This window comes from Platalea leucorodia (assembly GCF_965183815.1).
Source record: "Platalea leucorodia genome assembly, chromosome: 18".
In the NCBI taxonomy this organism is placed as follows: Eukaryota; Metazoa; Chordata; class Aves; order Pelecaniformes; family Threskiornithidae; genus Platalea; species Platalea leucorodia.
The window spans coordinates 1,949,966-1,974,379 of NC_138840.1; the positions used below are offsets into that span (position 1 = coordinate 1,949,966).

Below are 24,414 nucleotides of genomic sequence, written 5' to 3' on the forward strand. Positions count from 1 at the left end.
TGGGAAATGGAGAGCTTCCTCCACAGGTGGGTGGGCAGAGGGGCTGCTCTTGCCTTTCCTCCCTCTTCTACATCCCAAATATTCCTGCAGCATCAGCTGCCACCTGGATGGAGTAGGACCCCCCCCCCCCCACACACACACACCCACACACACACACCCACACACACCCACACCCACCCACCCACCCACCCACACCCACACACCCACACCCACACCCACACCCACACCCACACACACACTCTCGGTGCCCTGGGGAAGCCCCACCATGGAGGCCAGTAGAGGCTCAAGCTCAGTGAGCAACTGGGTGCAAAGAGGTGACCTTGCCCTGAAGACAATGGCCTTCTGCAGACAGAAGAAACAATCGCCTTGGGAGGTGACCTGGGATGGTCCAATGCACTCTCCACCAGGAAGGAAGGGGGTTACAGGCACAGACCCCTGGGAAGGGACCCAGTATTGCTGATGAACCACCCATCTTGTGGCTCCACCAAACCACACTCCTAAAGCTGGTTCCTACAGAGTCTGGACCATGGCTAATAACATGCATTCGTGTCTGCATGGGATAATGCTGGGTGAAGAGCTTGGTGTGGGCCATGAGTCAGGATTTGGACCCTCTGGCTACATTGTCACAGCCCATGGGTCATAAAGAGTGGGAGAGGGATGTTGGGACTGAGTCACTGATCTCCTCTGGGGATGTCAGAGGCTGCTCAGAGGCCCAGAGGAAAACATGATTTAGGAGGAAACACTCAAATCTTTGAACGAAGCAGAAAATTGAACTCAGTAATTAATTGCATGAATGAATGACTAGTGGTGTCTCTCAGGAGCTGCTGATGTTTAAAGTCTTTATTAACAACAGAGATGACATGGGATGGAGCATGCTCACAGCAAGTTCGTGGATGATACCAGACTGGGAGGTGGGGGGAAGCACAGCTGATATGCTGGAGGGCAGGGCATATCAGGGGGACCTTGACAGGCTGGAGAAAGGGGTGGACAGCAGCCTCAGCAAGAAGAAGTTCGAGTCCTTCTCCAGTGTCACCAGGACAGGCTAGGGATGATGGCTAGAAAGCAGCCTCACAGAAAAGGATCTGGGGAGTCCTGAAGGACGAAAAGTTGAACAGAGGTCAGCAGTGTGTCCTTCTGGCTAAGAAGACCAACCACAGACTGGGCTGTGTCAGCAAGTGTGCAGCCAGCAGGTTGAGGGAGGTGATCCATCCTCTCTGTTTGGCTCTTGTGAGACCACCTCTAGAGTGCAGTGTCTAGTTTGGGACTGCCAAGTACAAGAAAAAGACACAGATGTACTGGGCTGAATCCAGCAGAGGCCACCAAGATGGCCAGGGGCTGGAGCAGTGGACATACAAGGAGACACTGAAGGAACTGGGTTTACTCAGCCTGAAGAAGAGAAGGCAAAAACCTTTTGCTGCCTGCAGCTACCGAACAGGAGGGTGTAGAGAAGACAGAGCCAGGCTCTCCTCTGAGGCACACAGCGAAAGAAGCAAAAGATAGAAGCTGCAAGAAGAAAAATTCCAAGTAGATATTAAGACTTCCTGCCACCCCATGAGAGTGGTGAAACACTGGCACAGGGTCGAGAGAGGCTGTGGGACCTCCATCCGTGGAGGCACTCGGAGCTCAACCAGAGGCGGCCCTGGAACTGCCCGATACCTCCCCAGCTGACATGATTTACTGCAAGAGATGAAGGAGGCTCAATCTACTTAGCTTAATAAGGAGAAGGAGACATAAAGCAACATCTTCTACAAACAAGTATGTGGAACAAATATCTTCTATCCACGAGAAGTCTGCCAGCAGAACGCCCTTTAACTTCTTGGCATAGCCAGAACTAACCCCAGTGCTTGGAAACAAAACCTAAACAAATTAGTATTACAAATAAAGTGCACATTTATAAGATTGAGGGGAATCAGCCAGTATAAAATATTATCTTAGATGTAGTGGCTGCTTTAAGCTGATCATGCTTTGAGTGAGGGCTTGGACAAGAGACCTCCAGGGGTACTTCCAGCCTCAATTACTCTGGCTGTTCATGACTCTTCTTCTCCAGCCCGTCACTGATCTCAAAATATCAGAAGGAATGGTGCAGGATTCAAACATTGGGACTATTATTAATGCTAGTTAATATTGTTGGGGGATGTTTAAACAGGACTTGTTAAATAAATCTCATACGGCAATAATTTGCTCAGCTTGTAAAGGTACTGAACAATCTGACATGGATGCATGGACTTCAGATTTTTCTCTCTCTCTTTTTGGAAAGTGAGCCGTTCTCATCCTAGCTCTATTTAACATTTTTAGCAAAAAACAAGAAGAAAAGAGGGTGATAATTTTCACAAATAGCAAAAAAACCATGGCAGCAGCAAATACAGAATCATAGAATGGTTTGGGTTGGAGGACCCTAAAGATCATCTAGTTCCACCTCCTCTGCCATGGGCAGGGACACCTTCCACTAGACCATGGTGCTCAAAGCCCCATCCAGCCTGGCCTTGAACACTCCCAGGGAGGGGGCATCCGCACCTTCTCTGGGCAACCTGTGCCAGTGCCTCACCACCCTCAGAGTGAAGAATTTCTTCCTTAGATCTCACCTAAATCTGCCCTCTTTCAGTTTAAAGCCATTACGCCTTGTCCTGTCACTACATGCCCTTGGTCAGAAGTCCCTCTCCAGCTTTCTTGTAGGCTCCCTTCAGGCACTGAAAGGCAGCAATAAGGTCTCCCCGCAGCCTTCTCTTCTCCAGGCTGAACAACCCCAACTCTCTCAGCCTGTCCTCGCAGGAGAGGTGCTCCAGCCCTCTGATCATCTTCGTGGCCCTCCTCTGGACTTGCTCCAACAGGTCCATGTCCTTCTCATGTTGGGGGCCGCAGAGCTGAACACAGTGCTCCAGATGGGGTCTCAGGAGAGCGGAGTAGAGGGGCAGAATCACCTCTCTCGCCCTGCTGGCCACGCTGCTTTGGATGCAGCCCAGGATACAGTTGGCTTTCTGGGCTGCAAGCACACATGGGCGGGTCACGTTGAGCTTCACATCAACCAACACCCCTAAGTCCTTCTCCTCAGGGCTGCTCTCAATCCATTCGTATGTAATAAGCACAGTTTAGTTAAACAGAGCCATCTGAATCACTGATAAACTCAGATCAAAGACTCTGAAGGGCTGTATCCTTGAAACACTAAAAAGGCTTAAATGGTCATAGTAGAAATGATAACTACAGAAGCAGCTGATGTACTGCTGCAGCTCAGAGGCAGACCCTCTGGGCTGTATCAGCAGGAAATACTGAGCAGAAGTATGACAGCAGAAATGACATTATTTTGTATGCAGTACCGGACTGTGTATTTACACACCCAAGTCTGACGCATCTCACCTTGCTTAAGTAGTGACACAGAGCAAGAGACACCTACAAATTACTCTTGAGTCTTCTAGATTCAAAGAGAAAAAGATGCTCCAGTGTCTTCATCTGACCTTCCAAGGGAGACAGGACTTTCTACAGGAGGAGAGGAATCAGCCTTTGAGGGATCATACTCTGCCGACTGATGATGAAGGGAACCTAGACAAGGGCTCTGGCAGAGATATCTGGATGGCACTTGTCTTCGCTGGGAATGATGCCGCTCTCTCTTCAGGGGCCATGCATCAAAACCAGAAGCTGAAAGTTTGGGAAAAGCTGAGGGAAGTTTTGGGAAAGCTCAGAAAGATAGTCATGAGTGCTTTTTTACCCTTAAAACCCTAAGATATCACTGATTTCACCTGAACAACAAGGGCAATCCTGCATTAAGCCAAGAGCCACAATAACATCCGTTTGGATTTGAGTTCTTGAAAAAATGCCTTTCTGATGAGACACGTAGGAAGCCTGGGGAATCTCAAACTATCTCTTATTCAAAGCAAATATTAAGGCAAAATGTGTGGCCAGTAAATACCTACAGGGAGAAAAGATTTTGTCTGATCTAAAAGGTTCTTTATTATAGCACATTAAGCCAAAACCCAATTTCACGAGAGAAACGTGGCACACAATTTAACCAATTCATAGTAACTTGCTAACAAACACTGCAGTGAATTTACCAGGATTCGCTATTGAAATGACTCATTCTGATTCTACTTTTCACCACGGATTTGTCATTGGGTTTTCTGGTCTTACTCAACAACCACGTGTATCTCCTAACTGTATTTATATTTATCATTATCAATTGCATCCTCCCTCTGTTTAGTTCAGATTGTCTGTCAGGGCTCTTCTGACTCTGTGGTTTTGGCCACAGCATCCTGTTAAACATCTGTGAGAATTCAGTATTCAGGACATTTACTAGAGTACCTTCCTAACACTCAATTACCCTTCACATTCTTAAATTTAATTTTTTCTGCACACTCCATTTTGCTCATCATTATCTACAGTTTTATGAAAACATTTCTTTAGCAGCATCATTGGATATAACCTTCCACTGTGACTATATTATCCTGTCTGCACAAAACACACACAGTTCACAGCTGTGCATGGGGGCAAAAAAACGCTAGCTAGAAACATTTGTGCTAGCTGAAACACTTTATGAATTGGGAGATAACCATTTTTTATTTCAGGAACAGCAATTAAATGACTACTGCTCGAGACCTAAACAGATAATCTCTGCCAGAAGTCCTTAGGACCGTGACGCCGTTCCTCTCCAGATGCACAGAAGCATCTTACCCTACATGTCCTGTTCCTTGCTCTGATTTGGCTGTTGGTAAGAGTCGCACAAGCACGCACTGCTCTGGGTTTCAGGATGTCCCCAACACACCCATGTGGGAATAACTGTTAGCACCCACTCCTACTGTGCTCCCGGCTATGCCAAGATAAAAATGCTGCCAGCTGCCACGTGGGTCTGTCGAGTGCTAGAAGACTCTGCTATCTTTCACAAGCACATTTTGCACTTAATCTTTGGGTTTTTATCTTTTTGCTTGCACTTTTATACTGATAATGCAACATCCCTCACTGTAGTTGGGGGAGCCTGGGCCCCCAGCGACAGCACTGCTGGTCTTCCACAGTACCCATCATCAAAAGGGTAACATCACGTCATATACGATAAGTTTCAGCCTTACCCAATCCTAAAGATGAATGAGAATTATTAACGCCTTGGCCTACAGCTACTTTTTATTAATTTTTTCTTTCGCTCTTGAACCTGTAGGGGTTTCCAGTAGACCCTGGAGAGCAGCACTCATCACAGGCAATAGAAAATCAATAGATTCAAACACAGCTATAATCAGAGAATAGCAATTTGCCCCACTGTAGTTGGAGCCCTTGGGGTCCTCCACACTGTCAAATCCACACGGGCTGAGAGTTTTGCATTCCTCAGCTGACAGGTGGTCTATTTTCAGGAGGAGCAGAGTGGGGCTATTGTCCATGCTCCTGTGGATGGGGCGTACGCCTGGTACTACACCCTCCACCTCCCCAGATGCTGGGATGAGCTTAGATCCTCCCTGTTCTGTTTTCTGCTAAATTATTACTCAGAATACCCGTGGGAACTGTATTTTTGCACTGAGCACAATGCTGGGAGTGTTTGCACACACCTGGGGAAAGGGAGCCTTAGGCAACGCAGGTCTCCAGACTACGTATTCAAATTGCTGACAGTCACTTCAGGCATAAGGACAGCTCTGGAGACGCACATCAGCAAAACCTGGGGCAGCAAGGGGGTTCCTCTTAGCATCCCAGATGGCCAAGAAGATCGGGGGGAGTTGATTAGACTACGCTCTGGTTCTAATGCATACTCTTCCACCTGAAGTATAGGTTAGCTGTGTTTGTTGGATTCTGCCCCGTGTGCATATACATCTACAGTTTTAATTAAAGGGTTTCTGGTGTTGCGTACGTATGCAAGGGAGCGTGAACATGTCATGCTTAAATGCGGTAATGCTGCTGACGATTCACGCTTGTATCACAGCTCAACACGCTGTGAGCATCAGCAGGATTTTTCTTCCCTGCCCCAGGGTGGAATGGACTGGGAGGAGTCCAGCATGTCATTCTTCATTTGTAAAGCCAAATTTCTCTGCCATTTATATAGAAAAAGGACATGGGTGTCACAAATTGCAGCAGATGAGGATACTGTGGCCAGAGCCTTCAGTCAGTTAAAGAGAGAAGGAAGGAAAGTTTTTCTTAGTTTGATTTTGCCTTTTATGAGCATCTTCCAGCACCCGGTTCTTGACCCCACACAATGAAACATAGTCGTGGGAACAGGAGAAAAATACTCCAGAAAAAAAAGGGTATAAAACAAGATATTCAGACTAAATAAGAGCCAGAGTCCACCATGTGTCATCAACCCCGCATGCCACCTGCAGGTGCCTAACAACTGCCTGGGGCAGCTGAAGAGAGGCAGACGACGTGTTTGCTTACACAGGGTGGGGAAAGGGGCACTCTGGCCCCACTGAACACTAAGGCAAAATGCCAAGTGACTTTTAGGGATGTCTGTATTTTGGGGGATGAACTGTCTCAGAAATGCCTGCATCTAGTGAGAGGAAATTCTCAAAGTCAGAACAAGCTAAACAATCTGGAAGTGGTTTGAATATTGACTAATACAATGCTAGACTAGAGACATGTGAAATAATGAGACAGCAGCCAAAAATAACCACAGCAACCACAACCTTCAAGGAGACTAAAACAAAGACACCAAACAGCATCTACAGCAAGTGTGGGAGACTGCAGCAGGCTCTGCAGATGCTGGAGAGGATCTGGCATGTCACTGAGTCACACCGACCCTACGCCAACACTCCGGTCACCCACTGAACTCCTCAGCGCGGCTCTGCTCCCGGCAGTATAAAAGGAATTTCTCTACACGGAGCTGGCAGGGCCAATGTGAAAGAAGCAGAGCATAAAGCCACCCCCAGTTGCTCTAACAGATGCTTTGAGCAGCACTGGGGTTTGAGCAGACCAGTCACTGTGGCTTTACTGTGCACAGCAGAGATTTTGCTTTTCTCTTCAAAGCTGCTACCGCTCTCCTCTGGCTCCCCTTCGAAATCACAGCTTGCCTTGCACTGGAAAGACTCACAAGTAAAGGCTCACTGAGACCAGGTCTGAGCATTGAGTGACTAGGTGCAGCATCTTCCTTCCAGCAATACATGATGGTGTTAACCTGCACAAGCACCAAACAGAGCCCTGCAGCTGGTGGCATCCTTGCCCTGGGAAACCCATGGCAAGGAATATATTAGCTGTCCCCGGAAGTGTTCAAAAAACGCGTGGACGTGGTGCTTAGGGACACGGTTTAGAGGTGGACCTGGCAGTTAGGTTAACGGTTAGACTCGATGATCTCAGAGGTCCCTTCCAACCTTAATGATTCTTTGATTCTATGATTCTACTCTGGAGCTCTTGATCAGAAATGGATCAATACTGTCAAAGCCCCTCAGCATGATGCTCCTACCTGCCAGGTATCAAAAAATGCCTTGTACATGCAGCAGACAAGTTACCTATTTTTACAAGCTCTATATTTGCCTTATATTTGAATTCAGTAACACATTTTTATGTATTGTAGGCAAGCAGAAGAGATGGTGGGACAGCTGGGGACCTTGTCACATCTTGAGGACCTCAAGAATTTCCTTCCTGCCTTCTTCAGGCTGTTTCAAGAAAAATGCCCCATCCTGCACCGGAATGCTGAGGAAGATGTTTTTCTTCTCTGATTCAGTGTCCCATGCTGCTGCTACTTGTACTGTCCTCAGAAACAGATTTTACTGTCACATTTGATTTCACAAACACTATGTGGGCATCTCTCCAGCGAGTCACAAACTTGGCAGCATCCTGCGGATGGCACGGGAAAAGCAGCCTCAGCTCACTGGTGCCTTTGTAGTATTCATTGGACATGGAGGTCTTCCACCTCCTTCACCCCTCCATCCCTCCTTCCCACCTCCGTCAGGCTCAGCATTGCAAGGGCTTCAGGGACCGTGGCTGTCACCATCACTTCTCTTCATCCCCATAACATGTGCTAGCGTCAAGGTGCTGCCTGGAGCTGAACCAGCCATGGACTGGCTGAAAGCCACAGGATCCAAACTTTAGGAGAGCCTCAGGCTAACCAAACTCTCCCAACTGTCCTGCCATGAGGCCAGCATTTTGTCTGTTACTGTTGTCTACTTTGTACCCCGTTGTCATTGGTTTGTATCTGTAATTCTCCTGCATTGGAGACTTGGACTCACTCCTCAGGGATACTGCAGTATTTATGAAGACATTGGTTCAATGTTAATAGCAGTACAAAAACCAGAGTATTAGAAGAGGAATGTAAACCAGGAGGGAAGACTGCTGCTCAGTCTAGAGCGCTGCGGGCTTCTGGCTCATCCATCTCAGAAAGGCTGCATGTAAGGATACTGCCCAGGATCAGCCACTCCAGCCTGAAACAGAGACAGCTGATGGGGGGAGGAGGTACTAATACAGAGCCATAAAAACCAGGAGAGGAGTAGAGGTAGTTGATGTTCGCTGCCATCCATAGAACACAAACTGATGGGCATCAACTGGAACAACTGCAGAGAGGTTCAGAGCAAGCAGTGAAACCATGGAAATCACTACTTGCATGGCATTATGGATGCCAAAAGTTTATACAGATTCAGAAAACTATTAGAAAAATTCATGAAAGAAAATTTCAAAGATTATTGAATGCAAAGAACACAAAGTCTTATGACTCAGAAAGTCGCTGGAAGTGGGCAGGGTGGGAAATCGTACTGTATATTAGCTATTCTCATGCTCCTACCCAACATGTGCTTTTGGCCACTGGTGCAGCTAGGATGCTGAGGAGACAGGCACTTTGCTCTGACTGACAGTGCCCTCTCCTCTGTTCCTTCTCTTCCCCATCACTTCAGTCTACCTCTCCCCACTTCCCAAATTTCCATTTTCCCCAGATATTTAGCATATGGTAAAAGCTCTTCTCAGACCTATCTTCCACATTGTCACTTTAACAAGCTTGCCTCTTACACTTGCTCTTCTAACCTCTTCATCTGGCCACCACAAATCTTACCCTTCAAGCACAGCTCTATTCCCTCCACCCTCTTCTGTCATGCTTGTGCTGAAGGCTGGGACAGTAGTATCGGCTCCAGTTCCTGCTGGTGTTTTCACTCCCTCTTCCCATCCTGTTGCCTTATGCTCATCTCCGGTTGGGCTCACTCTGTTCAGCACTCTGCTTCTGCTTGTACATGGTGTTATGCTGGGGAACTCCTTGCTGCAGGATGTTGTGGAAGCTAAAAGTCCTTGTGGGTTCATAAAGCAGCAACCAGACAAATTCATGGAAGAAAAATCCGTTAAGGTCATTACATACAGGGACTCACTCCTAGCTCAGCAAGTCTCTGAGCCAAAACTTGGTTGGGAGAATCCTCTGGCCTGCATCATTGCACGCCTCCCCTGTCCCTCTCCTCCTTCCTGGCAGTCCATTGCTGGAGATGGGATATGGGGTAGGTAAACCTTTGTTCTCATCCAGTAGAACTCTTATCATCTTCTTGGGCTCTTGTCTTGTCCTGTCCCAAACACCTATCCGGGTCAGACAGGACTAACACTGCACATCTGACAAGTGCCACACTACAAATGGGCCAAGTACCCAAAAGCATAAACCCACACAATTTATCATCCAGCAACATCTACAGAGCTGGGAAAGGCACCCCTGGTACAACACACCTAATAAGATCAGCTTCAAGTACTTATAACCATCTCTGAATCATTTTGCTCATTAGGCATAGGCAGCTTTAACCTTCACATTCTTCCTAGCATTATACCTGAGAGCGACACGGGCACTGATACATCCCTGCTGGCACGAAAATTACAGGGTACTGTGTGTTTCTCTGCACCCTGTCTGATGCAGGGTATGCTCCACTCTCCTAACAGAGTGGAAGGACATCGGAGCCAGCTCCTGTGCAGGAACACTCCTTTGATTGCTGTGAGCTTTCCTGGCCAAAAGCCTGGCTCAGCCATTCAGATGTTTCCACATGGATCCCTACAAACCCTGCAGAAAATGGGGATTGCTCCAAAAGCCCTCCCCAAAAAAATGAGCTCATGGACCCAGTAGCACAGAAAACTGGTTATTCTTGCAACTTTCTCCCTGGAAGAACTCAATCAATGAAGTTTGTAAGTGCTAAAACGAAAGCTTTTTAGCTCCCTTACACCCGCTACAAGAACAGCTTGGGGAGTTGCCATAGCTACTGACTGCCCTGAACTACTGCAGCTACCAAACCATCTGTTTGCTGCCTTGGACAGAAATGAAGGGACAGGCAGGCAACCAGCCTGTGTGTGGGTGCCTGCCCAGCCTTGGCACAGAAATGCCATTCAGCGAACTCTCAGCAGATCTCAAAAGCTGGGACAGAGCACGGTTTTGGAAAAAGGAAGCGTACAGGCCCAAAAGAAGTTACACTTCACACCTGCACCAGTGTCTGGAGGACAAGACAGCAATGTGGCTGCAGGGCAAAGCCATGTGGGGAGACTAAGCAGAAAACAAGCACCTAACATCTCCCAGTGTGCTGTTCAACAGTGCAATTAGAGAACAACGGGATGCGCCTCTCATCCCCACCCATGCAGTCCCAGCTATCCCTGTTCAACAGGGACAGCTGCGTGCTCCTAGCTTTCTAATGCATGCCCCAATTTTTTTCCCTACGACCAGCAGGGCTGCTGTCCTCATCGTCTGAACTGTATTTCAGAAGAAAGAAACATCTCTGCTAGTCCTCCTGAAGTGCAGGGTCCCACGCTGCCTGCTGCTGCTAGGGAGCTACTCCGAAAGCCACAGTGGCATGTTTGATTCACCCCAAAAAAGACTGTAGGGCATCACACTGAACCCCAACCCACTGCTACTGGGCCTCCCCGGCAGCCCTGACTGGTCTTTCGATGCACTGCTGCACAGCTAGTCCCATGGCCTATTTTCAACATTGTTTTGGACATCCCACCGAAATACAGCAGCATTTGACAGATCTGTTGCCACAGCAATGGCTCTCTGGCCCTCAGACCATACAATAATGCTCCAGAAGGAAGCTGGCACTTTCCAGGTTTTTTGAGCCAGTCTGCCCAAGGTGGTACCCTTTGATAGTATTTGCCGAAGGATTCCCCCAGGTCCTCTTTCTTCTGCTGCCCATTTGTCACAAGGTTTACAAGTGGTCTTTCCCGAAGTCCATGTTATTATGAAAACACAAGTTTCCTTGCTTGTGTTGCAATTTGGATTCCTACACTTTGCTCTGCTTCAGCCATTTAAACAAGTACTGGGTCTGCTGCTGCTTGCCCAGGGATGTCCCAAACTGTCCTAACACTGCAGCTGCTGGAGCAGCGCGTGCTGGCTGGGTTGGACCTGATGCCTTCTCACTCCCAGCTGCATACTGTCCCCTGCTACGCACACTCACACGCTCCTACCCCAAGCATTCGTGCAGGACTTATCTGGGCTAAAACCGACCTCATTAAGGTAAGAAATAGTGAACAGAAAAATGTTTGTCCCAGCACAAAGGAGTACAAGGTATGAACAAGGGTGAAAGTCAGCAGCACAGGAGCAAGGAAGGAAGAGGCAGAGGAAGGCACCATTTTGCCATCAGTGAGACTTCTGACTGCCCACAGCTGCCAGGAGCATTTCTTAAGGAAAATGGTGACAGAGCTCTTATTAGCTCCCACCTACATAAGCTCTTCAGCAGAAATGGGTTTACCTCCAGAAAGCTTCCTGGATCTGCACTTCAGCTTTGAACTTGGACCTTCCTGGAGAAGCTAGTGCCCCCACGTGACACCGGCAACTCAGGACCTGCCCTCGCTGCCACCCTACATCGATGCATTCCTCCACCACATTACTAAAAGCAGCTGAAGACACTCTGAGCTCAGGGTCATAGAGGCAAAGGCTAACTCTGAAGATCTACGGAAGGACCTTCCAAGTCTCAACAGGGAAACGACAGATGACATTCAGTATAAATCAGCATTAAGTTACAGACATGGAAAAAAAACCATTCTAATTTTACATGTAAAATAACAAGCTTTCAGCCTACCACAACGATTCAGGAAAACACCAGCTTATTGTTCCACAGTGGTCAAAAATCAAGTCTAATACTATGAGTTACTAGGAAATAAGTACAGCACAAAAAAAAGAAAACATTAATTTGCCATTGTATCAACCCATGGTGTGCCAGCATCTCTAAAGCTGTTTGCAATTCTGGTCCCAACTCGGTCTCTGCTGCCAGCTAGAAAAGCTATGCAACAAAGATGGTCAAAAGTATGATTTCTGCAGAGGAAATCAATGACAAACAAGAACTATTTAACCTGGACAATGAAATGACTGAGGAGGAATATGACAGATCTATAAAATTATGAATAGTTTGGAGAAGAGGGATATATCAAACATCCCCTGTCTCTGCAGTCACAACAAATGAGGAGAGATGCTGCTCCTCATGACATGCAGATAAGCTGTTGGACTCTGCCACAGGACGCTGTGGACTCTAAAAGCTTCCATGGGTTTGGGGCAAACAGATAAAGTAACACCAAAGATGTCTTTTGAGGGTTAGTAAATCCACAGAAGCCACATCCAGCTCTGTAAGTGCCTGTGCCACAAGGGGCCGGACGCTGGGAGAGCACGCAGGAACTACTCACCGCAGGTTTTCCCTGTTTCTGCTCTTCCCTAGGGCCCTGTTCTTGGCCACTACAAAAACACTGGGCTAGATACACTTGTGGTCTGATCCAGGACAAACATAATGGCCTTGGGTAGGAAAGTCAAGCCCAGCTTATAATCACAAGAGAAGGAAAAGATCTGTCCTGCTAGATTTGCATCAGGAGCTGGGTGAAACAAGGATTATGGCAGAGATGGAAACCATGGATAGTGGCTCTCCATTGACAGGCCTCTGCCCTCTCTGACAGGCCAGGCAAAGCAGCAGCTATGCTTTGCTTTGTGACTTCGACCAGATGTAAAAACCTTGGATCCCACATTGCACAACAGCACGGCTGAACAGTAAGGGTAAAGAATGAGTTCATCTCACCCACATGTCAGCCTTCAGCACACTCCTGGAGGCAGGCAGAGCTACAAGGTGAAGCCAAAGCAAACCCAGCATCCAGGTCTGCTGGTAAGTCCTCTGCAGCTGACACACAAGGTGACACAGGTGACCTGCTCCTGACCTTGGTGTTTTATCCCAAGAGGACTGTGCATGGCTAGACAACTGTGGCCTCTTCATGGATCTGCTTGGTAGAGCACCATGGGATAAAGCCCTGGAGAGAAGAGGTGCCCAAGGAAGCTGGTTAATATTCAAGGATCACCTCCTCCAAGCTCAGGAGCGTTGCATCCGAACAAAGAGGAAGTCAGGCAAAAACGCCAGGAGGCCTGCAGGGATGAACAAGGAGCTCCTGAACAAACCCAAACTCAAAAAGGAAGCCTACAGAGGGTGGAAGCAAGGACAGGTAGCCTGGGAGGAATACAGAGAAATTGTCTGAGCAGCCAGGGATCAGGTTAGGAGAAGTAAAGCCCTGATAGAATTAATTCTGGCCAGGGACATCAAGGGCAACAAGAAAAGCTTCTATAGATATGTCAGTGATAAAAGGAAGACTAGGGAAAACGTAGGCCCTCTCCGGAAGGAAACGGGAGAAACGGTTAGCCAGGATATAGAGAAGGCTGAGGTACTCAACAACACTTTTGCCTCAGTCTTCACCGGCAAGTGCTCAAGCCACACCACCCAAGTCGCAGAAGGCAAAGGGCAGGGACTTGGAGAATGAAGAACTGCCCACTGTGGGAGAAGATCAGGTCTGAGACCATCTAAGGAACCTGAAGGTACCTAAGTCCATGGGACCTGATGAGATGCAGGTCCTGAGGGAACTGGCAGATGAAGTTGCTAAGCCACTACCCATCATATTTGAGAAGCTGTGGCAGTCCGGTGAAGTCCCCACTGACTGGGAAAGGGGAAACATAGCCCTCATTTTTAAAAAGGGAAAAAAGGAAGACCAGGGGAACTACATGCCAGTCAGTCTCACCTCTGTGCCCGGCAAGATCATGGAGCAGTTCCTCCTGGAAACCATGCCAGGGCACAAGGAAAATAAGGAGGTGATTGGTGACAGCAAACATGGCTTCACTAAGGGCAAATCACGCCTGACAAATTTGGTGGCCTTCTATGACGGGGTTATAGTGCTGATGGATAAGGGAAGAGCAACTCACGCCATCGACCCGAACTTGTGCAAAGCATTTGACACTGTCTCACATGACATCCTTGTCTCTAAATTGGAGAGACATAGATTCAACAGATGGACCACTCGGTGGATAAGGAATTGGCTGGATGGTCACACTCAAAGAGTTGCAGTCAATGGCTCAGTGTCCAAGTGGAGACCAGCGATGAGTGGCGTTCCTCAGGGGTCGGTATTGGGACCAGCAGTGTTTAACATCTTTGTCGGCAACATGGACAGTGGGATTGAGTGCACCCTCAGCAAGTTTGCCGACAACACCAAGTTGTGTGGTGCGGTTGACACACTGGATGCCATCCAGAGGGACCTTGACAGGCTGGAGAGGTGGACCCATGCAAACCTCATGAAGATCAACAAGGCCAAGTGCAAGGTACTGGACATGGGTCGGGGCAATCCCGAGCACAAATACAGTCTGAGTGGAGAATGGATTGAGAGCAGCCCTGAGGAGAAGGACTTAGGGGTGTTGGTTGATGAGAAGCTCAACATGACCCGCCCATGTGTGCTTGCAGCCCAGAAAGCCAACCGTATACTCGGCTGCATCAAAAGCAGCGTGGCCAGCAGGGCGAGAGAGGTGATTCTGCCCCTCTACTCCGCTCTCCTGAGACCCCATCTGGAGCACTGCGTTCAGCTCTGCGGCCCCCAACATGAGAAGGACATGGACCTGTTGGGGCGAGTCCAGAGGAGGGCCACGAAGATGATCAGAGGGCTGGAGCACCTCTCCTGCGAGGACAGGCTGAGAGAGTTGGGGTTGTTCAGCCTGGAGAAGAGAAGGCTGCGGGGAGACCTTATTGCTGCCTTTCAGTGCCTGAAGGGAGCCTACAAGAAAGCTGGAGAGGGACTTCTGACCAAGGGCATGTAGTGACAGGACAAGGCGTAATGGCTTTAAACTGAAAGAGGGCAGATTTAGGTGAGATCTAAGGAAGAAATTCTTCACTCTGAGGGTGGTGAGGCACTGGCACAGGTTGCCCAGAGAAGGTGCGGATGCCCCCTCCCTGGGAGTGTTCAAGGCCAGGCTGGATGGGGCTTTGAGCACCATGGTCTAGTGGAAGGTGTCCCTGCCCATGGCAGAGGAGGTGGAACTAGATGATCTTTAAGGTCCTCCAACCCAAACCATTCTATGATTCTATGAATACGTGGTCTGGGGCTGGACATGGGTAGCTCCGTGCTCGCTTCTGTGTTGTTCAGCATCTGCTGTTTCAGAAGGGCTTTGACACTTGGCTGGAGGTGGAGGCCCTGCAAGGAGGCAGCAACATGTAATTTCACAGAGGGAACGTTCTGATCTCGTGTCACAACCCAAGACAGAGCTGTCAACAGATTATTTAACAACCTAATTTGCATTTATTTTTTTTTAAAGTAGGTAGTTTTGTGCCAGCCTCAGTGAACAATACTCTGCTCATCATCGAGAGCAACATATAATCCTGCTAATTAGCCTAAACTCTGATAAAGGAGACCAATCCCAGGTTAGGGAGGTTCTCATCCCTAAAACCAAGCTGAAGGCAGAGTCTGAAGTATGAAGAACATAAGCTGATGAAAATGGAGACAGAACTGGGACATTCAAATCCATAGCTGTGCTGGTAACTACTTTAACCCTCGTTAAACTGGGTAAGAGTCACACTGAATAGCTGAAGAAGCAGTAGACGTAAGGTATCTTGACTTTATTAAGGCTTTTGACACTGTCTCCCATGTGGATTCCCATAAGCAGAGTAAGGAAACACACATCTGAATGAAACCACAATGAGCCAGAAAGGCCAGGACTCCCTGAAGCAGTGTGAAAAGGAGAAGCTTTTTCAATAATAACAGAGAGAGGTGGTAAGAACTCCTACGGGAGGTCAGACAAAGGTCTGTGTAGCCCAAAACCTCTCTCTGAACATTGCCAGCAATGGTTATTGGGATAAGAATATAAGAAACAAACAGTGACCTTTCCTGTCTTATGTTTTCCTAGCACAAGCCCTCCACTGGGTCTGCTAAGCAGTCTCATTAGCAGCACAGGCAATGGAGTGGAAAGGAGACTGAGACAACACAGACAGAGAGCAATGGTGAGCCCAGAACAGAGAATAATCCTGACACACAGGAAAAAAAGTTCAGAACCCAAACCGAAACTCACCCCAGGAGAAGTCCTGCACCACAGGCAAGTGAGCCAGCTAAACAGAGAATGGGTGGACTTGCAGCAGAAAGCAAATACAGAGGTAAGAGCAAGCTTCCACCTACCTACAAGGTCATCTTCTGTGAAAAAGGCACGTCATGCTCTGGACACATTAAGAGAAGAGCTGTACATACAGCAGGTAAAGTAATTTTTCTGAGGACTTTGGGGCCTGAGACATGATACTGTCTTCAGGGCGTGGGTACAGGGCCGCATCCTGGAGTACATGGCTACAAGAAGGGATCACCGATGCATTCCCGTGTTATCCAGGAATCAGCCAGAGACAGCAGGCAGCTCTGTGCTGCACTGAAGATGCAACTGCAGTGCCGCACAGGGCTCAGAGGCACAGCTCTCCTCACAAGCTGCTGTGCTGCTCCTCGCTGGCTCACTCCCACATCCCTCTCACAGCCCACCTGTATGCAGGGCTCAGCCACCCGCGGCAGGGAGCACAACCTCAGCACCGGGCGCTCAGCTTGGCTGCAGTGCCACACCATCACGGGTAGCCAAGCAGCTGCTGAAAACTGAAGGTGAGCAGGGCAGCCCTTTGGCACCCCTCCCAGCTCTCCTACACTGGGAAATCCAACTGCCTGACCTCAAGGCCCTACCCAGCCCTACCTTTGTATGGTTTGAGGAAAGACCCTGGCTTAGCTCTCTGCTTGAACAGTCCATCTCCTTGGACAGTACCTGTGTCCCCAAAATTTAGCCTTCTAAAGCCATGCATTTGATACAAAAGAGTCCAGGCACCCTCCACAGATAAAAAAAGAAAGTGGGCAGCACTGTCAGATAACTGTTCACCTGATCCCAGTTTGCTGCCTAAGGCTGGGTGGATGAATGGCCTCTTGGAGACTGCACTGTCATCCTGCTGACCAAAGAGAGCACTTAAGGGTACACTTATACCAGTACGTGAGCCTTGCTTAGGTTTGTCCTCTGCCCCAAGGCCAACTAGTATGGAACAAGGCCCCCTGCCCTATTAAACCTGCTTTGTCTACAAACGGGACAGTCCTTGCCTGTGCTAATTCCTGAGCCATCCCCGGGACCTGCCTGGGAAGGCCCAGGCCAAGCCATACCAAGAACCATACAAACATAAAGCAGCACTGATGACGGCGATCCATGGCTCAGGATTGTCCTCTAGCACCAGTAGGGAAAACCTTTGGGGAACAGCTTAGACAAATGGCCAACTTTTAGCTATATTTCGGGAAAAGCGCCCTGTCCTCTCTGCACACCTTGCCCTGCTCTCCCTTCCACTCTGCACACACAGGAACTCGCTCTGAGCAGGCACCGCACAGACCCTCAGACCGACAGCACAGCAGCACAAGGAAGTAAAATGTGACATGAATTAAAAATGATCATTCAGATTTAAATAAATGTCTAAATTTTAATTTTTCATTAATCTTTACTAATAGCCGTTTAACTCAATAACCCTCAACAGACATCTAGGACTAATTACTCTGATAAAATTCAATATTCAAGCATAAGCCCAGTTTTAACTGCTCTCTTGTAGATCCACTTTATAAACCATTAGCATTGCTATCCACCCACTGAAGAGAACAGCCCCGCTGCTAGAAAAAACCATTATCATCAAAATCCCCCAAATCAGTTAAAGTGTAACCCCAAGTCTCTGGAAAGTTGCTCTTGCTGTGGGGGATCCCTCTTCAGGGTATGCTGCTGTTTCCCTCGGCTCATCTGCGAGAATCCTGCCCGGCCTAGCTGACATCTGACACAGCTTCCCCGATGCACCTTCTATGCTCGCCCTGCTTAGTGCAGATGCAAAAGATGAAATTGCTGGCACCATTTTAGGACACCACATTGGGATGCATGGACAGCAGTGCTTCTGCAGGCGGGCTCAGCAGCCTGCCCTGCCCTGCGCTCGGGGCTGAGCGAAGGCTGCAATTAGTAGCAATTCAGACTTGTGGAAGGGCCCCCGAGGAAGCCAGGGAATATGAATTAGGTTACAGGTGCCACTGCTGTTGCTCCTGGAGAAAACCAGCATTTAGACTTGAACTGTTAACTTCTAGTGGCAGGGCTGTGTCTTTACAGGAGCCTGCAGTGCACTGCGTGCATGCATGCTGACAGTGGCAGGACTGCAGCAGCTCACACGTGTGCTGGAGCCCAGCAGCACCAGAAACATCGTGCGACTCTGCAGCTTTTGGACAAGCATTTGCTACAGAGGGGAAAGACTAGCAGCATCCCTCAGCTCAGCTGGCTGGGGAACAGCAGGGACTGATGCCACTGGCAAGAAGAGCCCAGGAGGAAGCAGTCAGCCCTTTGAAATGCCCCTAGCATGAAGGCTGGCTGGCTTGGGTTACACCATGCAGCCCACCTGCAGGACTTCCCTGCACTGGCAGCATCATTGCAGGCTCGAAGCGAACCTTTCAGCACAGGGAGGAGACTGTCTCCTATCTGCTCCTTTTGCAATCCATGAAATCCACACTCTGCTCTAAAGCAACACCTTGCATGCTGTTACTAAACCGAGGCTCCATCACCAGCTCGGGGTCTCTTCCAGAGGTGCTCGGGGTGCTCTGCAGGGAGCAGCCAGCTGAGCTGAGCGAGCCCCTCGCAGGCTGGAAGCCAGCAGGACAGCAGGCAGGCAAGACGAGGCACGATGCGCCAGCAGGAAGCATTGCCATCAGCGCGCAGGAGCAGCGGACACCCCACCCACCACACGCTGACTCAGAGGCAGGCAGCAACGCAGCTGAAGCCAATGCGATTTCTCCCCGAAGTCATTTGAACCAGGGGGACCTCAGGTACAGCGTTTCACAATGACTTGCACAGGCTGGCTGCGCAATGAAGGCTGGCTGGCTCGCTAACACACTGTGAGTAATCTCCAAATCCTTCACAGCCTCCCAACGCAAACCCTCGGGAACTCTGTCCCCTGGCTGTACCACAAATACTAACTGTGATCTTGGACTCCTGTATAACAACAGGTGGTTTTTTTTTCCCCACGAGCTCCCACCCTGCAGCTTCAGAATGTGTCTTTTTTGTTCACTGGCAAGTGCGAAGTCAAATGAAAGGAGGTATTCAGGAGCTTATGTCACTCTCTTAAATGTGATTTATTCAATGAAGACAGCTGAGTGGATTGGAAGACTCTAACAGGAGTCTTTTGTGTTGAATTTATTGCTGAAAATACCCTCAGGTAACAATAAAGTAAATAAAATAACTTTTACAAACAGATCACAGCCTGGATCTTTTAAGGAACACACTGCCTTTGTGAGAGCACACTTGTAGCTGTGGGGACTTAAATACATTAACCTCAAAATTAATGCTCCATGGACAACGGGGAGGCTGTGAGACAAGCTGCCAGGATGGTGTTATGACACTGTTCAGTCATGCCATTGAAAACAGCCCACTCAAAACCCTTGATGAATTTATGGACAAAATACTTTCACCTGCAGGCTGAGCAGCTCAGAAGGACAACGGGCAGTTCACACATGGGACATACAGCATTGCGCCAGAAGCTGGGCAAATGGCCCAAAAAGGGGAAGGCGTCTCACCGCACTGGCAGGCAGAGGCCAGCCACATGCACCGCGCCACAGACCGTGCTCTGGGCTAAGAGCTGCGAGGGAAGACTCGGTGCTCTACAGCAGTTAGAGGTCCAAGGTCTGGTGACTGGTCGGGGGATTCAGCAACCACTGTTGGGATTCTCCTTAAGGCAGAAAAAGATGGCAGAGGGATACCTGGCCTCTGCGCCCTCTTCCCAGAAACAGGCCGGAGTTATTCCCCATTCGCTTGCATAAAGTGACTCCTTTGACTAGGGTAGGCACTGACACAGAATAGACATAACTTCCCAAGGAGAAGATCATCCTGAGCATCCAGCTGCCTCCTTCGGTACGCAGCTGGAGGCTGTTTGGGGTCAGAAGTGTGGGACAGGATTTCCAGCAGGAAGGTGCTGAGCAGTACTTCTCCCACAGACAGGGCTGAATACATCACCAACTTCAAAGTTCATTCAGCTCCTACCAGCCTCTTGTCCATAGGGCATGAAAGGGTGCCAACCAACTCATGACTATCATGGGAAAACTTTCTTCCAGATTCTCAGTTTCATGCTGCTAGAAAAGCAACAATCTTGAAATACCGTATATTAACAAGAAAGAGGCAGTTCTGCTGGGCAGCCTGCATTTGCTTTTAAGTCCACTGGTATCTAATGGACGACAGACAACAGGTATTCTGGACAGAAGACAGACAAATTCTGTTGCTCTCGAAGCACACATATTCCTGCAAGCATTACACAAGATGCTAATGAGGAAATCTGCAGGCTTAATGCCAAGCATTAATTTATCTGAATCCCATCCTAAATGAAGATCAGAGCCAAGAGGGCATGTGCTTTTCTTACAGCCCGTTTAAGAAGTGGAGAGTGAAAAATTGGGCATAAGCCACAAATGGCAACAGAGGGTCTCCCTCCAGCACTTTTCCAGGGCATGGCTGGCTAACCTCGCTCCCTCGTGCTGTTCTTTATGTGCCAGTTTTCCCCTTGTACTCCCTGGACCGAAGGAAGGAAGGATGTTTCACAGGAAGGAAGGACTGGCTTGGCTGTACCGAGATGGGACCACACCGCTTCCCCCACCTGGCTGTTCCTTTCTACAGAGGAAGGAAGGAGTGGGAAATCCATATTTTCTGTCTCATCTTGGTTGCCAGTAAGGGGATGACGTTAACCCCAAGTGTCACAGAACCCAGTCCGGTTCCCACTCCCAGCAGGCTTAGCGTCAAAAGCTGGAGCAGGTTGCTCAGGACTGCATCAAGTATCTCCAAGGTCAGAGATGCCACAAGCCCTGGGGCCCTGTTCCCGTGTCAGACCAATCTCGCGGTGAAAATTATTTTCCTTTACATCCAGTCAGAATTTACCATGTTACAACTTCCTGCCCCTGGGTCAGGGCAATCCCCGGTATCAGTACAGACTGGGGGATGAATGGCTTAGAGCAGCCCTGCAGAGAAGGAATTGGGGGTACCGGTGGACAAAAAATTGGACATGAGCCAGCAACATGCACCTACAGCCCAGAAAGCCAACCGGATCCTGGGCTGCATCAAAAGCAGCGTGGCCAGCAGGGCGAGGGAGGTGACTCTGCCCCTCTGCTCCACTCTGGTGAGACCCCGCCTGGAGCACTGCATCCAGCTCTGGAGACCCCAGAAAAACCAGAGCGGGTCCACAGGAGGCCACAAAAATGATCCGAGGGCTGGAACACCTCTCCTGTGAAGAAAGGCTGAGACAGGGTTGTTCAGCCTGAAGAAGAGAAGGCTCTGGGGAGACGTTGTTGTGGCCTTTCAATATATAAAGGGGGTTTATAAGAAAGACAGAGAGACACTTTTTACTATGGCCTATAGCAACAGGACAAGGGGCAATGGTTTCAAACCAAAAGAGGGTAGGTTTAGATGGGACATAAGGAACATATTTTTTACAATGAGGGTGGTGAGACACTGGCACAGGTTGCCGAGAGAAGTTGTGGATGCCCCATCATTAGAAGTGTTCAAGGTCAGGTTGGACGGGGCTTTGAGCGACCTGATCTAGTGAAATATCCACCTGACTCTCACGACACTTCCGACACCACCTCACCAGTACTGAGCAGAACAACCTTCTCCCTTGAACTGCCCATCGTGCTGTTACTCACACAGCCCCACACGCAGTCACTCCCGTGTCGCTGATGCGTTGCTGCCTCTGTCCAGCTTGTTGCCGCCAGACCTGGTTTTGCAGAGGAGAGGTGCTCTGTGTGCCCCACCAGCTCACACACACGGCTGGGCTCCGAGGCAAGGACTGTGCTGAGTGCTCCCAGCCACACGCTCTGGCAGTCACAGCAGTCACTGGAGGCACACAGGGCAGAGATCTCTAAAAAAAGAAGAAATGAAGAAAAAAAGAAAGGGGGGGGGGGGGATAAAATAAAATAAAAAAAAAAGAAAGAGCCCTGATCTGCATATCAGCTCAAAATGTAGGCAGCAGAGGAAAAAGTGAATGGAGATGATCTGTGGGTAAGGGCTTGGGAGCACGTTTCTGTTGTAAGACAGTCAGGGAAAGAAAGCTAGAGAATGGGGTTTGCCTCTATTGCTGCTCTGGGGCAATGCAGGGAAGGTGACCCAGGCTCAAGGAGCGTTGCATGGCAATCGAGGTGCCACACAGCAATCGAGGTGCCACACAGCAATCGAGGCAGCCAACAGGGTACAACTGTTCTTCTGCACTCAGCAGCTGCTGTTTTACTCTGCCTGTGCCTAAAGCCAGCCTCACATCCGTAGCTATTTAACACTCGGCTATCAGGAGCTCATTTGCTGTCTACACTCTGCAGAGACTAAGCACCCAAAGAGCCCCCCCATCTTCCAGTCACCACAGGAAAACGGTCCCCCAGCCTCCACAGCAGGTTATAGCATTGCTCCCGCATTCACCTTCAAACACACAAGTTTCATAGCTTTCCCAAAACACTGATAATACTCACTCTCCCCTTCACAGTACCTCTGCGACGGTTCGTTTCAGACAAAAACAAATGCCCTATTCCAAACTGTGCTTCTTGTTGCTATGCTCTGCCCAATGCAAAAAGCTACCTGAAGGCAACATCCAGAGAATTTAAGAGCATATGCAGGCAGTTTATAATATACTACAGCCAAATCTCACACAGAAACATCAACACCCACATGTTACAGAGGATAGCTTTATGCTAAGACACTAGCATCACATTTAACAACACTAAAAACAATCCCAAACAGTAGCTATACAGAATGGTATACAAACAATGGAGTGAGAAGCTTCATTAGGATTTCTCAACTGCTCCAAGTTCAAATTCTCACCACAATGCAGTACTAACAGTTATTTATTATCACACAGGAATTATTGTTCTCCAGTAAAAACAGACATATTTCCAAATGATTCACACTACCTGAAGAATTAATGTGTTCCAGATCCTAGCTCTGTTCCAGATCCTAGGTCAGGAATCTCCTTTCTATTCTGGTAAATTCCACTAAGATATCACATGTAACAACAAGTTCTTGAAGCAGTTTCATCAGATTTTCCCTTTAAGGTAACCCACTGCACTCCCACGTGAGGCACAGGCACCTCAAAGGCACAAGCAGCTGAAAGTGCTGCAGTGGAATCAGATGATCAGCGCAAGCCTGGAGCCTCTGCAGCCTCCTTTCAGCTTTGGAAACATATCCTGCGATTTTCAAACCAACCCAATGGGGAAGCCACAAGCCAGTGCTGTAGCTTAAAACCCAGATAATGCATATATAAGCAATTTGTAGAAAAGCAATTTTGAGAATGGATGTGAAAACAACGTCTGACAGATTCTGCTGCAACACGTAATGAGGGTGCAGCACTGCAGCAAAATCTGTCGTTCCCAGCTGTATGATGCCGTGCTGCATGCAGCACGGTGGAGTAGAGCTGACGACACTTGGAAGCAGAGAGCTATGCTGCCAGGAGCCCACACTGCACAGCCTTGAGCTGTTTTACTTTTCTGCAAGCATCTGGATTGCATGCAACAACAGAGAAAAATGTGAAAAGTAAACATTCAAGGTAAAGAGAAACATACTTGAGCTAATTAAAGAGTTGCTTGAGCTTATGTTCATCGTCATCAGTCATGTAGAAAGGCACATTTTCAGCTCAGGATGAAACTACCACCTTAGAGGTCAACGAGAACACTGCAACACATATACGAGCAGTACGGACGCAGGTCTGACCACATCACACAACAATGTGCTCACTCTTTTGCCCCTGCTCCACCTTTTCCTGCCATGGCACTTGCACTTCCAAGGCCAGCACGCTTGCTGTCGCCTGCTCCCGCACCCTTGGAGCAGATGTGAGCAGTTGATGGGGTGACCTGCTACACGTTGCCCACTGGCTGCCAGAGTGGGAGAGCTGCTGTCCTGCAGCAAAGGTGGCATGCCACCGGGAAGCATGTTCCTCGGCGGCCCGGCAGGACTGCTATGCCATGACACAGGTCAGGCAGCCCTCTCGCATCACCTGCCTACAGAAGCAGATGCTTTTCTCTCCTACTGTGCAGCCCGACACATGAGCCCCAAGCTTCAGGGGTTTTGCAATATTAACCACCAAAGCCGATTCCTACCAGGACTAAGAAAGCCTCAGTTCTTGTCTCCTCCTGCTGCTCTGCTTTTTCAGGGGCGTGCAGTGCACACTCAAGGATGCACGTCTGGTCTTGGCCACAACACTGTTTGCAGGGTGTCCGAACAAAATCTGTCGTGTTACTTCGGAGCCAAACAATCACAAATCC

At 48.8% G+C, this 24,414-nt stretch overlaps 1 protein-coding gene across 2 annotated transcripts in view; it reads right to left on the reverse strand.

Annotated features, from left to right (window-relative positions):
- The window catches only part of LUZP1 (leucine zipper protein 1), a gene marked incomplete at its 3' end in the record, with an annotated part of 34,367 nt that extends 12,465 nt beyond the window's left edge, over positions 1–21,902 (reverse strand). For both annotated transcript variants that reach the window (XM_082329491.1, XM_082329490.1), the window contains exon 1: positions 21,817–21,902. The remainder of the gene's footprint in view (positions 1–21,816) is intronic.
- Between the last annotated feature and the right edge of the window lie 2,512 nt (positions 21,903–24,414).